We start from the raw sequence: 17,040 nt of genomic DNA, 5'->3' as shown, positions 1-17,040 counted from the left end.
GATTGCTGATGAGGCTGCTGATCGTGCCTATGATGAGAGGGTTTTGGCTTATGAGGAGGCTCTTCAGACGTATCATGGTGCTTTGTCTGTTTACACTCAGTGGCTTGATGATGATGCTCGTGCTGCAGCTGTTCTCACTGCTAGTGTTCTGCCTCAGTTTGCTTCTGAGTTTCTGGGTCTTCCTACTGTCTTCCAGATGTAGACCTGTCTTCGTCAGCGCTATGAGCCCTCTGGTGATGCCTTATATCTTTCTGTGGTTCGTCAGGAGCATGCTCTTCAGCAGGGTGACTCTACTGTTGATGACTTTTATGCACAGAGTTCTGCTATCTGGCGCCAGCTTGATTCTCTCCGCAGTGCTGGTTGTCGTACTTGCCCCTGCTGCCAGGCTGTCCAGGCCGATTTGGAGTTTCATCGCGTCTATGAGTTCCTGTCTCGGCTCCGTAAGGAGTTTGAGCCCCGGCGTGCTCAGTTGTTTGCTCGTGGCCGTATTTCTCTCATGGAGGCGCTTTCAGAGATTCGTGCTGAGGAGACTCGCCTACGTGGTGCTGGTTTGCTGGAGGTTCCCTCTGTGCTCGCTACTCGGGTTTCTTCCACTCCACCTGCTGCACCGCCCCATTCTCGCTCGAGTGCTCCGCCGCTCTTGCCCACTCCTTCTGGAGGCTCAGGTCGGCCCCGTTCACATTGTGACTACTGCAACAATGATGGTCATATTGAGTCACAGTGCTACACAAAGCGGAAACACCTGCGCAAGGCGCGATCATCCTCCTCAGGGACTTCGTCATCTCCCTCGCCAGCTTCAGCCATTGCTTTGACCGAGCAGGATATTCTGAGACTTAAGCGTCTGCTCGCGGCTTCAGGTTCTTCCTCGACGGGTACTGCTGGTTCTGTGACTGATGCTTCCCGCACTGAGCACCCGCCCTCTACACAGTCAGGTACATCCCCATGGGTTCTGGATTCTGGAGCTTCTTTTCATATGTCTTCTCATTCTTCCGCTTTGTCTTCTCTTCGCTCGCTGGATTCTCCTGTTCATGTCTTCACTGCTGATGGTACTCCACTTTCTGTTGCTAGTAGAGGCCATCTTTCTACTCCTTCTTATTATGTTCCTGATGTTGCTCATGTTCCTCGACTTACCATGAATCTGTTTTCTGCCGGTCAACTTACTGATTCTGGTTGTCGTGTCATCCTTGATGTTGACTCTTGTTCTGTCCAGGATCGTCGCACGCACACTCTGGTTGGGGCTGGCCCTCGCCGCCGTGATTCTCAGGGTCTTTGGGAGTTGGACTGGCTTCATGTTCCTTCCGCTGCCACCACCATCGCCAGTTCCTCCGCTGTTGTCGCTTCTGTTACTGGTTCCTTCAAGCAGTGGCATCATCGACTTGGTCATCTGTGTGGTTCTCGATTATTGTCTTTAGTTCGTCGAGGTCTTCTGGGGTCTGTCTCAGGAGATGTCTCTTTAGAGTGTCAGGGTTGTCGTCTTGGCAAGCAGATTCAGCTATCATATTCTCATAGTGAGTCAGTGTCTCAGCGTCCTTTCGATTTAGTCCATTCTGATGTATGGGGTCCGGCTCCTTTCACTTCGAAAGGTGGTCATAAATACTATATTATTTTCATCGATGATTTTTCTCGTTACACATGGCTTTATTTCATGACTTCACGTAGTGAGGTGTTGTCTATTTATAAGCGTTTTGCTGCCATGGTTCATACTCAGTTCTCTTCACCCATTCGTGTTTTTCGTGCTGACTCCGCTGGTGAGTATATCTCTAAGATGTTGCGTGGTGTCCTTGCTGAGCAGGGTACTCTTGCCCAGTTCTCTTGTCCTGGTGCTCATGCTCAGAATGGTGTGTCTGAGCGCAAGCATCGTCACCTTCTTGAGACGGCTCGTGCTATGATGATCGCCGCCTCTCTTCCGCCTCATTTTTGGGCCGAGGCTATCTCCACTTCTGTCTATCTCATCAACCTTCAGCCATCTGCTGCTTTGCAGGGTGGTGTTCCTTCTGAGCATCTGTTTGATCGCTCTCCCGATTATTCGATGCTTCGCTTGTTTGGTTGTGTTTGCTATGTTCTTCTTGCCCCTCGCGAACGCACCAAACTGACCGCTCAGTCTGTTGAGTGTGTCTTCTTAGGCTACAGTGATGAGCATAAGGGCTATCGTTGTTGGGATCCTGTCGGTCGTCGGATGCGTATCTCTCGAGATGTGACTTTTGATGAGTCCCGTCCTTTTTACCCACGCCCATCTTCCTCGGTCTTTTCAGTGGAGGATATCTCTTTTCTCACTTTTCCTGACTCCCCTATCACTCCCGTCGCGCATGTGCCTATTCGTCCCACTCCCTCTGCTTCTCCACCCCTCGTCGATTCACCGCCACCATCTTCCCCGGTCTCCTCACCTAGCATGTCACCGGATTCTACACCTTCATCTCCGGTGACTTCTTCGTCGCCACCCCCTGATTCTACCTTGGCGATTCCTCCTTCTCTTGTTCCATCTCTTCCTCAGCATTACACTCGTCGTTCACGACCTGTGGATGCTTCCTTCGATGAGTCGTCCTCTTCCTCTCAGCCTACTTATGGCTTGCGTTCTCGTCCTCGTCCGCCTATTGATCGCTTTGGATTTCCCACCGCTGGTGCTGCTGTTCTTGAGCCGACTTCTTACCGTCAGGCTATTGTTCATCCTGAATGGCAGTTTGCGATGGCGGAGGAGATTGCTGCTCTTGAACGCACTGGTACCTGGGATCTTGTTTCTCTTCCTCCCGGAGTCCGTCCCATCACTTGTAAGTGGGTCTACAAGGTTAAGACTCGCTCCGATGGTTCTCTTGAGCGTCACAAAGCTCGTCTCGTGGCTCGTGGTTTTCAGCAGGAGCATGGTCGTGATTATGACGAGACTTTTGCTCCTGTGGCCCATATGACCACTATTCGTACACTTCTTGCCGTTGCCTCTGCACGCCACTGGTCTATATCTCAGCTTGATGTTAAGAATGCCTTTCTTAATGGTGAGCTGCGTGAGGAGGTGTACATGCAGCCACCACCTGGGTATTCTGTTCCTGATGGCATGGTGTGTCGTCTTCGTCGCTCTCTCTATGGCCTTAAGCAAGCCCCTCGCGCCTGGTTTGAGCGTTTTGCTTCTGTGGTCACTACTGCTGGTTTTTCAGCAAGTGCTCATGATCCCGCATTGTTTATTCACCTTTCTCCTCGTGGCCGGACTCTTCTTCTTCTCTATGTTGATGATATGGTCATCACTGGGGATGACCCCGAGTATATTGCCTTTGTAAAGGCCCGTCTTAGTGAGCAGTTTCTTATGTCTGATCTTGGACCTCTTCGCTATTTTCTTGGGATTGAAGTCTCTTCTACCTCTGATGGCTTTTTTATATCCCAGGAAAAGTATATCCAGGATCTTCTTGCTCGTGCTGCTCTTTCTGACGAGCGCACTATTGAGACTCCTATGGAGCTCAATGTTCACCTTCGTGCTACTGATGGTGATCCTCTCCCTGACCCGACGCGTTATCGTCATCTCGTTGGCAGTCTTGTCTATCTAGTTGTCACTCGTCCGGACATCTCTTATCCGGTTCATATTCTGAGTCAGTTTGTTTCTGCTCCCACATCGGTTCATTATAGTCATCTCCTTCGTGTTCTCCGATATCTTCGGGGCACGATCTCTCACCGTCTCTTCTTTCCTAGCTCCAGTTCTTTACAGCTTCAGGCCTATGCGGATGCTACGTGGGCTAGTGATCCTTCTGATCGCCGTTCGCTTTCTGCTTACTGTGTTTTTCTTGGCGGTTCTCTCATTGCCTGGAAGACGAAGAAACAGATTGCAGTTTCCCGTTCGAGTGTTGAGGCTGAGTTGCGAGCTATGGCTCTTTTGACGGCAGAGGTGACTTGGTTACGGTGGTTACTTCAGGACTTTGGTGTTTCTGTCACTACACCGACTATGCTCTTATCTGACAGTACAGGTGCTATTAGCATTGCGCGCGATCCTGTGAAGCATGAGCTCACCAAGCATATTGGTGTTGATGCTTTCTATGTGCGCGCTGCTGTGCAGGATCAGGTCGTTGCTCTTCAGTATGTGCCTTCCGAGTTACAGTTGGCGGATTTCCTGACGAAGGCCCAGACTAGAGCACAACATGGCTTTTATCTCTCCAAACTCAGTGTTGTTCCTCCACCATGAGTTTGAGGGGGGGTGTTAGAGTTATAATATAAGTCATGTATACCCCTTTGTATTTATCCCGTAGTATAAGGGGTTTCCTGCATATGTACCACACATGTACATGTATATATATCGGCCTATGGCCTCATGGGAATACAAGTTGCTTATTCCTAACAAGTGGGAGCTTTGTAGCATTTCTGATGTTATATGTGGATGACATATTGCTGATTGGAAATGATATAGAATTTCTGGATAGCATAAAAGGATACTTGAATAAGAGTTTTTCAATGAAAGACCTCGGTGAAGCTGCTTACATATTGGGCATCAAGATCTATAGAGATAGATCAAGACGCTTGATTGGACTTTCACAAAGCACATACCTTGACAAAGTTTTGAAGAAGTTCAAAATGGATCAAGCAAAGAAAGGGTTCTTGCCTGTGTTACAAGGTGTGAAGTTGAGTAAGACTCAATGCCCGACCACTGCAGAAGATAGAGAGAAGATGAAAGATGTTCCCTATGCTTCAGCCATAGGCTCTATCATGTATGCAATGCTGTGTACCAGACCTGATGTGTGCCTTGCTATAAGTTTAGCAGGGAGGTACCAAAGTAATCCAGGAGTGGATCACCGGACAGCGGTCAAGAACATCCTGAAATACCTGAAAAGGACTAAGGATATGTTTCTCGTTTATGGAGGTGACAAAGAGCTAGTCGTAAATAGTTACGTCGATGCAAGCTTTGACACTGATCCGGACGATTCTAAATCGCAAATCGGATACGTGTTTACATTGAACGGTGGAGCTGTCAGTTGGTGCAGTTCTAAACAAAGCGTTGTGGCAGGATCTACGTGTGAAGCGGAGTACATAGCTGCTTCGGAAGCAACAAATGAAGGAGTCTGGATGAAGGAGTTCATATCCGATCTAGGTGTCATACCTAGTGCATCGGGTCCAATGAAAATCTTTTGTGACAATACTGGTGCAATTGCCTTGGCAAAGGAATCCACATTTCACAAGAGAACCAAGCACATCAAGAGACGCTTCGACTCCATCCGGGATTAAGTCCAGGTGGGAGACATAGAAATTTGCAAGATACATACGATCTGAATGTTGCAGACCCGTTGACTAAGCCTCTTCCACGAGCAAAACATGATCAACACCAAGGCTTCATGGGTGTTAGAATCATTAGTGTGTAATCTAGATTATTGACTCTAGTGCAAGTGGAAGACTGAAGGAAATATGCCCTAGAGGCAATAATAAAGTTATTATTTATTTCCTTATATCATGATAAATGTTTATTATTCATGCTAGAATTGTATTAACCGGAAACATAATACTTGTGTGAATACATAGACAAACAGAGTGTCACTAGTATGCCTCTACTTGACTAGCTCGTTGATCAAAGATGGTTATGTTTCCTAGCCATTGACATGAGTTGTCATTTGATTAACGGGATCACATCATTAGGAGAATGATGTGATTGACTTGACCCATTCCGTTAGCTTAGCACTCGACCGTTTAGTATTCTGCTATTCCTTTCTTCATGACTTATACATGTTCCTATGACTATGAGATTATGCAACTCCCGTTTACCGGAGGAACACTTTGTGTGCTACCAAACGTCACAACGTAACTGGGTGATTATAAAGGTGCTCTACAGGTGTCTCCGAAGGTACTTGTTGGGTTGGCGTATTTCGAGATTAGGATTTGTCACTCCGATTGTCGGAGAGGTATCTCTGGGCCCACTCGGTAATGCACATCACTATAAGCCTTGCAAGCATTGCAACTAATGAGTTAGTTGCGGGATGATGTATTACCGAACGAGTAAAGAGACTTGCCGGTAACGAGATTGAACTAGGTATTAAGATACCGACGATCGAATCTCGGGCAAGTAACATACCGATGACAAAGGGAACAACGTATGTTGCTATGCGGTTTGACCGATAAAGATCTTCGTAGAATATGTGGGAGCTAATATGAGCATCCAGGTTCCGCTATTGGTTATTGACCGGAGACATGTCTCGGTCATGTCTACATAGTTCTCGAACCGTAGGGTCCGCACGCTTAAAGTTCGATGACGGTTATATTATGAGTTTATGTGTTTTGATGTACCGAAGATAGTTTGGAGTCCCGGATGTGATCAGGACATGACGAGGAGTCTCGAAATGGTCGAGACATAAAGATTGATATATTGGAAGCCTATATTTGGATATCGGAAGTGTTCCGGGTGAAATCGGGATTTTACCGGAGTACCGGGGGTTACCGGAACCCCCCCGGGGATTTAATGGGCCAAGATGGGCCTTAGTGGAGAAGAGGAGGGGCGGCGAGGGTAGGCCACGCGCGCCCTCCCCCTCTAGTCCGAATTGGACAAGGAAGGGGGCGACGCCCCCCTTTCCTTCCCCTCTCTCTCCTCCTTCCCCCTTCTCCTACTCCAACTAGGAATGGAGGGAGTCCTACTCCCGGTGGGAGTAGGACTCCTCCCTGGCGCGCCTCCTCCTGGCCGGCCGCCTCTCCCCCCTTGCTCCTTTATATACGGGGGCAGGGGGCACCTCTAGACACAATAATTGATCTCTTTGATCTCTTAGCCGTGTGCGGTGCCCCCCTCCACCATAATCCATCTCGATAATATTGTAGCGGTGCTTAGGCAAAGCTCTGCGTCGGTAGAACATCATCATCGTCACCACGTCGTCGTGCTGACGGAATTCTCCCTCAAAGCTCGGCTGGATCGGAGTTCGAGAGACGTCATCAAGCTGAACGTGTGCTGAACTCGGAGGTGTCGTACGTTCGGTACTTGATCGATCGGATCGTGAAGACGTATGACTACATCAACCGCGTTGTGCTAACGCTTCCGCTTTCGGTCTACGAGGGTACGTGGACACACTCTCCCCTCTCGTTGCTATGCATCACCATGATCCTGTGTGTGCGTAGGATTTTTTTTGAAATTACTACGTTCACCAACAGCATAATATGATCATCGAGAATGAGCGTGGGCGAGATTTAGTTTTTTCTCAGTATGAGTTATTGGGTCGTCCCGTGCGAGTGCGGAGGAGGGCTGCGAGGGTGACCCGCTTTGTTGTCTCCTATCATGCCATTCGACGTGTCGAAACGCATGGAATGGGCAACTAAACTAGTTTGATGTTGTATGTTTGTTGTATTGTTGAACTATTTGTTGTATTGGAAAATAAACTATTTGTTTGAGTTGTAACTAGCATATATGCTCGTGCGTCGCAACGGGAGAGATATTTTTTTGCGAGAAGCGACGGGAAAGATAATTGACGTGTCATCCAAAAAAAGGGTCTCCACAATGGTAGGCGACAGAGCACAGGAGTTATGGTCTTCTTCTGGACATGTTTGACGCGGGAAATTTTGATAGTTGTGGGATTGGTCGGCGTGGTGGCGAGCTCCCAACTCATGCATTTTTTCCTCCGGGTCTGCCTCCTTCTTCGGGTTGTACCTGCCTCCTCATTTGGTGGCTGTGCGGTGACCTTTGGGACACGGTTGCTTCGACCACTCTATCCTACGACGGCGTAACCAGGTGGATTATGAATTCCAACGCATAAATCCAGCTTCATTAGCATAATCAGGCATGAATATCCCTTCTTTATGAGGATTTATACTCTTTGATTATTTTAGTGCCCATAATTTTGATCTAATTAAAGCCAAACGACATATTCTCTTTTATTGACATGTGCCCACACTTGTTTTTTTACATTCAAAAAAAATATGAATTGGCGAATATTCTTGGAAACGTGAACAATTTTTTAAAATCCCAAACATTATTCAAAAATGCGAACAATTGTTTACTGAAAATTTCAATATTTTCTGAAAAACAGCAAAAAAATTAGAAACATTAATAATTTTTTAAATTCATAAAAAATATTTTCAAAACATGAAAATTTTATAAAAACACAAATATTTTTTATTTTTTTGATTTTTTAAAGGGGAACATTCAAAACAATTTTAGAAAATGTTTTCTTAGACGAAAATATTATTTTGGATTTGTGAACATGTCACTAAAACAGGAATATTTCATAAAATCTATTTTTATTCAAAAAAATTGAAGAATTTTTAGAAACAAAAAAATGAGAAAAAGAAAAAAAATTAAACAGGAATTTTTTAAAAGTGTCGATCTTTTTCAAAACAGCAACAAAAGTTTGAATGCTGGCAATTTTTTGAATATTATGAACAAAAGTTGAAATTCTGAATATTTTTGTAAATTTTTACTTGGCAGAAAAATAAAAATAAAGATGGGAAAAAGTAAAAGGAAATATAAAAGAAAAAGAGAAAGGAACAAAAAAGAAAAGTAGAAATAGAACATGAAAAAAGGGGAAACAGGCCGGCCCAGTTTTAGGCGCCCTGTGGGCAGCTTCAACTACTTATCGCTCAATGCGACAAATAAGGTCTTCCGAACTGCGTGGGCAATAATAAGTGGGCTGGCTTCGTTGGGCTGGAGCGTGCGCGGCCCAATTACAGAATTATGGACAAACCTTTTTTCTTTTCTAGCGAATAGATGCACAAAAATATAGTACCACCTCAGATAGAAAAAAAACATTTTGACAGTGAACGGATGAAAAAATTGAAGAAACGCACCTTGCTTTATTCGTAGGGGTAGGTATATAGATGGTAATTGAACTATTTATTGTTGATTTATTTTATGTGTGTTCGACCTTCTTGGTTCTATGTTCATGCGAATGGTTGTTTATGCTAGACGCGCGCTGTAATTTAGCGCACCTGCTGGAGTGCTACATGCTCCCGCAATATATACCGCTTTTGCTAAAGCAAACACCCTCCTGTGCTAAAGGCTATTTCGGCGCTGTAAAAAAAATCAGCGCGCCACACAACCACGCATCTGTTGAAGATTCTCTAAGGACTACACGTATGTGTTGCAATATATATTGCACATCCTCCTCCTTCAATGCTCGGATCAGTTATCAAACGGTCTGGTTTTATTAATTAACCATAACATGAGTGAACATAGGCGAGCCTGGACGTCTCTCTCCCTCTCTTGTCCGAAGAAGAGGGGCGGCTTTTTACATCTCCCGGCCGATCCACCTCTACGCCGCCGTTGCGCCAGATCCCTCGTCCTCCGTTTGCCGCTCCGGCGGCGGGAGGGCGGGGGGTCCTCGTCTCGCGACTGTGATTAGTGTAGGGTCTGTAGGGTTACCGGCCGGCGGCGATGAGGATGTGGTGGAGTCGTCCGTGTGGTTTTTGTTGCAGGTGCGCGTCCCCTTCGACTCCGGCGCTCGGTGGAGCTCCGTGGTGGTGCGCCTGCTTCTCCAGCACTCGCGAATCGACGGATTCGTGTTGTGCTTCCTTCCCCAGCCAGATCCCGCGGGGCGGCGGATCTGGGAAGTGAAGATCTCGAAGATGACGACATGGTGGTTCGCGGCGGAGCCGGTGATCCTGGGCGTTACCTCTCTGGAGGCGGTGAGTGAGGACTTCCCGGTTGCCATGGGGGTGCTTTCGTCGATCCAAGGCGCGTGGACGAGCACAGGCGGCGGCGCGTCTTCCTCTCGTTCGGGATGCCGGCGATGCTGGAGCTCAGAAGGACTCATTTGTAATATCTGCTGTTTTCTGGGCTTTTCTGTAAGATCGAAATATCTATGAAATCGTTATCTTCTCGCAAAAAAAAACCAAAACGTATATTACTGTAAAAAAACTGAAAGTTTATTTACTAGGTTAAAGAAACTAAAAAAATGGCTTAATTTTCTTTTTACTAAAACGAAAAAAAATCCAGGACATACAAAATTACATGCGGACCAATTTGAAAGGTCTAGCTTCCCTGCAGGAAGATTTCTATTCTGGGGACTGCTCATGATAACGCGTTATCATTTTATTTTGTCTTTTGAGCGGCAGGTCAGTTTTGCACGTAAACAAAACAGCCCGAAGGTGCCGTTCTGTCGGGGTGCACTTTTACTTCCATCCATAGGGAACGTTGTTTCTTTGGCTCGACAGTCTGAGACACTCCATTTCCTTGGTCGATCGAATTCGGCCGCACACAAATATCAAATGACAAAAACACTTTACATGGCTACCGTTATCCATCCAAAATCCAAGTGGCTTTGTCCTCCTTCTCGAACAAGGAAATCCAGTTGGCCTGGATAGCCATAGACATCTGCAACTTGCAACTACAGTAGTTGGGATTTTCTCCAGTGTCACCCTCTGTTCATCAATGCATTGCAGAGAGGAAACGGACCTGCCCTTCAGTGCCAGCCACAAGCCCTGATGGGATGGAACCAGCGACCCCAGAGGCAGCTATGATTCAGATCTCTAGTACAGTACAGTATAGTATGTGAGCCAGTCAGCTCAGCTAGCCTGGGTCTGGGTGAATGGAGCACAGGGCTGCAGCGGTCAGCAGATCCGGCCGTAAATGCAGCCTCCTGACTCAGCACCGTACGTGCGGCTGGTGTTGCTTCGCAAATGTCGTTTCTTTTACCTCGCTGATGCTGTCCGTTTGTAAGTTGCGCGGCATCATCTCTGAATTGCACAGCCGTTTTTACCACAAGGGTAAGGGATGGGCACGGGAAAGATAAAAATAACCACGGCGATGGTGTGACACCTTAGCAGACGTGACTTTTGCCGAATTAACATATCGCGAACCAACCTGTGGTTGGATGGTTAAAGGGACAGTGGTATTTCCAGCCCATCAGGGTTCAAGTCCTGGTGCTCGCATTATTTCTGGATTTATTTCAGGATTTCCGGCGATGCGTTTTCAGTGAAAGGAGACGTTCCCGTCGACGACGAGGCACCTACGGTGACTTCGTAATTTTCAATATGACATGCCGGCTCAGTCTCTCGAAGGTGCTCATAGGGGTAGGGTGTGCGTGTGTGCGTTCATAGGGATGAGTGTATGCGCGTATGTATGAGCGCTTGCGTCTGATGGATGGATGGAAACACACTTGTCTGATGTGCTCACGATTATAGAACTAATTCCCGAGAAAAGCGGGACCCTTTTCCATGTCTGCCCAGTTGCGGCATGAGCAAACAAACGCAAAGTTGCGGCCAAAAACTTTCCGGCTGTTATAGTTGATGAAAGAAAGAAAAACGAGAGTTTTCAGCCGCACTCCGCTATCATCATCAACAGCGTCTGGCTGTTTACTTGTCTACTACTTTCTTCGTAAAAAAATACAAGAACATTTAGATCACTACATCAATACGTGTACACAATAAAAGGGCACACCACATGAATATTCATGTCAAGAAGGCCGCTTTAGGGGAGCATGAGACTATGGGAGTGACAATTGATGTATGTACATCCGTATTAATTTTGCTTGCCTTTTTCAAAGTCACATCTAAGAACAATTTGATTCAAACACCAAGATTTTGTATAACCACAAGAGGATTAAAATAAATCTTAACTAGATCTACTAAAGTCAAATGGAAGACTCCCGATCTCCAAGTCGACCAAAAATGCTAGTCCAAACGTACATATGCATTGTATTTTTCAACCCTGAATCATAGAAAAATAGTTATATGTTTTTTTATAAACGATAAATATGTACAAAAAATATTACAAAGGGGGGCAATCAGGCAATGCCAGTTTTTGGAAACATAAGTAAACTATAAGTGATTATCTATCCATGAGTCTAATTTATGTGCTTTTAATGGTTTAGCTCTGATAATAGCAGCCGAGAGACCTTCCTTCAGAGAGTGAAAACAAATAGGAATATTGTTGGGAATCGTAGCATAATTTAAAAAATTTCTACGCTCACCAAGATGCATCTATGGAGTCTACTAGCAACGAGGGGAAAGGAGTGCATCTACATACCCTTGTAGATCGCGAGCGGAAGCGTTCCAATGAACGTGGATGACGGAGTCGTACTCGCCGTGATCCAAATCACCGATGACCGAGTGCCGAACGGACGGCACCTCCGCGTTCAACACACGTACGGTGCAGCGACGTCTCCTCCTTCTTGATCCAGCAAGGGGGAAGGAGAGGTTGATGGAGATCCAGCAGCACGACGGCGTGGTGGTGGATGTAGCGGGTCTCCGGCAGGGCTTCGCCAAGCTTCTGTGAGAGAGAGAGAGGTGTTGCAGGGGAGGAGGGAGGCGCCCAAGGCTGTGTGTTGCTGCCCTCCGTCCCCCCCCACTATTTATAGGACCCCTGGGGGGGCCAGCCCTTGGGAGATCAGATCTCCAAGGGGGGCGGCGGCCAAGTGGGGGGGAAGGGGTGCCTTGCCCCCCAAGGCAAGGGGGAAGCTCCCCCTAGGGTTCCCAACCCTAGGCGCATGGGGGGAGGCCCAAGGGGGGCGCCCCAGCCCACTAAGGGCTGGTTCCCTTCCACTTTCAGCCCACGGGGCCCTCCGGGATAGGTAGCCCCACCCGGTGGACCCCCGGGACCCTTCCGGTGGTCCCGGTACAATACCGGTAACCCCCGAAACTTTCCCGGTGGCCGAAACTTGACTTCCTATATATAATTCTTCACCTCCGGACCATTCCGAAGCCTCTCATGACGTCCGGGATCTCATCCGGGACTCCGAACAACTTTCGGGTTTCCGCATACATATATCTCTACAACCCTAGCGTCACCGGACCTTAAGTGTGTAGACCCTACGGGTTCGGGAGACATGTAGACATGACCGAGACGCCTCTCCGGTCAATAACCAACAGCGGGATCTGGATACCCATGTTGGCTCCCACATGTTCCACGATGATCTCATCGGATGAACCACGATGTCGAGGATTCAGTCAATCCCGTATGCAATTCCTTTGTCAAACGGTATGTTACTTGCCCGAGATTCGATCGTCGGTATCCCAATACCTTGTTCAATCTCGTTACCGGCAAGTCTCTTTACTCGTACTGCAATGCATGATCCCGTGACTAACGCCTTAGTCACATTGAGCTCATTATGATGATGCATTACCGAGTGGGCCCAGAGATACCTCTCCGTCACACGGAGTGACAAATCCCAGTCTTGATCCGTGCCAACCCAACAGACACTTTCGGAGATACCCGTAGTGCACCTTTATAGTCACCGAGTTACGTTGTGACGTTTGGCACACCCAAAGCACTCCTACGGTATCCGGGAGTTGCACGATCTCATGGTCTAAGGAAAAGATACTTGACATTGGAAAAGCTCTAGCAAACGAAACTACACGATCTTTTATGCTATGCTTAGGATTGGGTCTTGTCCATCACATCATTCTCCTAATGATGTGATCCCGTTATCAACGACATCCATTGTCCATGGTCAGGAAACCGTAACCATCTATTGATCAACGAGCTAGTCAACTAGAGGCTTACTAGGGACATGGTGTTGTCTATGTATCCACAAATGTATCTGAGTTTCCTATCAATACAATTCTAGCATGGATAATAAACGATTATCATGAATAAGGAAATATAATAATAACCAATTTATTATTGCCTCTAGGGCATATTTCCAACAGTCTCCCACTTGCACTAGAGTCAATAATCTAGTTCACATCACCATGTGATTAACACTCACTGGTCACATCACCATGTGACCAACATCTAAAGAGTTTACTAGAGTCAACAATCTAGTTCACATCACTATGTGATTAACACTCAATGTGTTCTGGTTTGATCATGTTATGCTTGTGAGAGAGGTTATTAGTCAACGGGTCTGAACCTTTCAGAACCGTGTGCTTTACGAATATCTATGTCATCTTGTGGATGCTACCACGCGCTATTTGGAGCCATTTCAAATAATTGCTCTACTATACGAATCCGGTTTACTACTCAGAGTCATCCGGATTAGTGTCAAAGTTCGCATCGACGTAACCCTTTACGACGAACTCCTTTCCACCTCCATAATCGAGAAAATTCCTTAATCCACTAGGTACTAAGGATAAGTTCGACCGCTGTCATGAGATCCTTTCCCGGATCACCATTGTACCCTCATGACTAACTCATGGCAAGGCACACTACATGTGCGGTACACAGCATAGCATACTATAGAGCCTACGTCTAAAGCATAGGGGACGACCTTCGTCCTTTCTCTATCTTCTGTTGTGGTCAGGTCTTGAGTCTCACTCAATACTCACACCTTGTAACACAGCCAAGAACTCCTTCTTTGCTGATCTATTTTGAACTCTTTCAAAATCATGTCAAGGTGTGTTGTCTTTTGAAAGTATCATCAGGCGTCTTGATCTATCTCTATGGATCTTGATGCCCAATATGTAAGCAGCTTTATCCAGGTCTTCCTTTGAAAAACTCCTTTCAAAAAACCCTTTATGCTTTCCAGAAATTTTACATCATTTCGGATCAACAATATGTCATTCACATATACTTATCAGAAATGTTGTAGCGCTCCCACTCACTTTATTGTAAATACAAGTTTCTAACAAACTTTTGTATAAACCCAAAAACTTTGATCACTCCATCAAAGCGTATATTCTGACTCCGAGATGCTTGCTCTAATCCATGGAAGGATCGCTGGAGCTAGCATACCTTTTAGCATCCTTAGGATCGACAAAAACTTTCTGATTGTATCACATACAACCTTTCCTTACGAAAACTGGTAAGGAAACTTGTTTTGACATCCATCTGCCAGATTTCATAAATGTAGCTAATGCTAACATGATTCCGACGGACCTAAGCATCGCTACGGATGAGAAAAACTCATCGTAGTCAACTCCTTGAACTTGTGAAAATACTCTTTGCCACAAGTCGAGCTTCATAGACGGTAACATTACCGTCCATGTCCGTCTTCTTCTTAAAGATCCATTTATCTCAATGGCTTGCCGATCATCGGGCAAGTTCACCAAAGTCCATGCTTTGTTCTGATACATGGATTCTATCTCGGATTTCATGGCCTCGAGCCATTCGTCGGAATATGGGCCCACCATCGCTTCTCCATAGCTCGTAGGTTCATTGTTGTCTAGCAACATGACTTCCAAGACAGGATCACGCATTACTCTGAAGTAGTGTGCATCCTCGTCGTCCTACGAGGTTTGGTAGTGACTTGATCCGAAGTTTCATGATCACTATCATAAGCTTCCACTTCAATTGGTGTAGGTGCCACAGGAACAACTTCCTGTGCCCTGCTACACACTAGTTGAAGCGACGGTTCAATAACCTTATCAAGTTTCCACCATCCTCCCACTCAATTCTTTCGAGAGAAACTTTTCTTCGAGAAAGGACTCGTTTCTAGAAGCAATTACTTTTGCTTCCAGATCTGAAATAGGAGGTATACCCAATTGTTTTTGGGTATTCTATGAAGATGCATTTATCCGCTTTGGGTTCGAGCTTATCAGGCTGAAACTTTTTCACATAAGCATCGCAACCCCAAACTTTTAAGAAACGACAACTTAGGTTTCTATAAACGGTGTCGTCTCAACGGATTTGCGTGGTGCCCCTTTTAAAGTGAATGCGGTTGTCTCTAATGCCTAACCCATAAACGATAGTGGTAATTTGATAAGAAACATCATGGTACGCACCATATCCAATAGGGTGCAGTTATGATGTTCGGACACACCATCACACTATGGTGTTCCAGGCGGTATTAATTGTGAAACACTTTCCACAATGTCTCAATTGTGTGCCAAACTTGTATCTCAGATACTCATCTCTATGATCATATCACAGTCATTTTATCCTCTTGTCACGACGATCTTTAACTTCACTCTGAAATTACTTGAACCTTTCAATAATTCAGACTAGTGTTTCATCAAGTAAATACACTCAGCATCTACTCAAATCATCTGTGAAGTAAGGACATAACGATATCCACTGCATGCCTCAGCACTCATTGGACTGCGTACATCAAAATGTATTACTTCCAATAAGTTGCTCTCTTGTTCCATCTCACTGAAAACGAGGACTTTCAGTCATTTTGCCCATGTGGTATGATTTGCATGTCTCAAGTGATTCATAATCAAGTGAGTCCAAACGATCCATCTGTATGGAGTTTCTTCATGCATATATACCAATAGACATGGTTCGCATGTCTCAATCTTTTCAAAAATGAGTGAGTCCAAAGATCCACCTACATGGAGCTTCTTCATGCGTTCTACACCAATATAACTCAAGTGGCAGTGCCACAAGTATGTGGTACTATCATTACTATCTTATATCTTTTTGGCATGAACATGTGTATCACTACGATCGAGATTCATTTTAGGTGCAAGACCATTGAAGGTATTATTCAAATAAACAGAGTAACCATTATTCTCCTTAAATGAATAACCGTTTTGCGGTAAACATAATCCAATCATGTTCACCGCAAACACCAAATCTCGATGGTAGAGGGAGCATGCGATGCTTGATCACATCAACCTTGGAAACACTTCCAACATACATCGTCATCTCACCTTTAGCTAGTCTCCGTTTATTCCGCAGTTTTTATTTCGAGTTACTAACACTTAGCAACCGAACCGGTATCCAATACCCTGGTGCTGCTAGGAGTACTAGTAAAGTACACATTCATATAATGTATATCCAATATACTTCTGTCGACCTTGCCTGCCTTCTCATCTACCAAGTATCTAGGGTAGTACTGCTTCAGTGACCGTTCCTCTCATTACAGAAGCACTTAGTCTCGGGTTTGGGTTCAACCTTGGGATTCTTCACTAGAGCAGCAAACGACTTGCTGTTTCATGAAGTATCCCTTTTGCCCTTGCCCTTCTTAAACTAGTGGTTTTACTAACCATCAACAATTGATGCTCCTTCTTGATTTCTACTCTCGCGGTGTCAAACATCGCGAATAGCTCAAGGATCATCATAATTATCCTTGATATGTTATAGTTCATCACGAAGCTCTACTAGCTTGGTGGCAGTGACTATGGAGAACTATCACTATCTCATCTGGGAGATTAACTCCCACTCGATTCAAGAGATTGTGGCACTCAGACAATCTGAGCACACGCTCAACGATTGAGCTTTTCTCCCTTAGTTTGCAGGCTTAAGAAACTTGTCAGAGGTCTCATACCTCTTGACGTGGGCACTAG

This window comes from Aegilops tauschii, chromosome 6, assembly GCF_002575655.3.
Source record: "Aegilops tauschii subsp. strangulata cultivar AL8/78 chromosome 6, Aet v6.0, whole genome shotgun sequence".
Classification (NCBI taxonomy): domain Eukaryota; kingdom Viridiplantae; phylum Streptophyta; class Magnoliopsida; order Poales; family Poaceae; genus Aegilops; species Aegilops tauschii.
Note: the sequence above shows the minus strand (reverse complement) of the source record.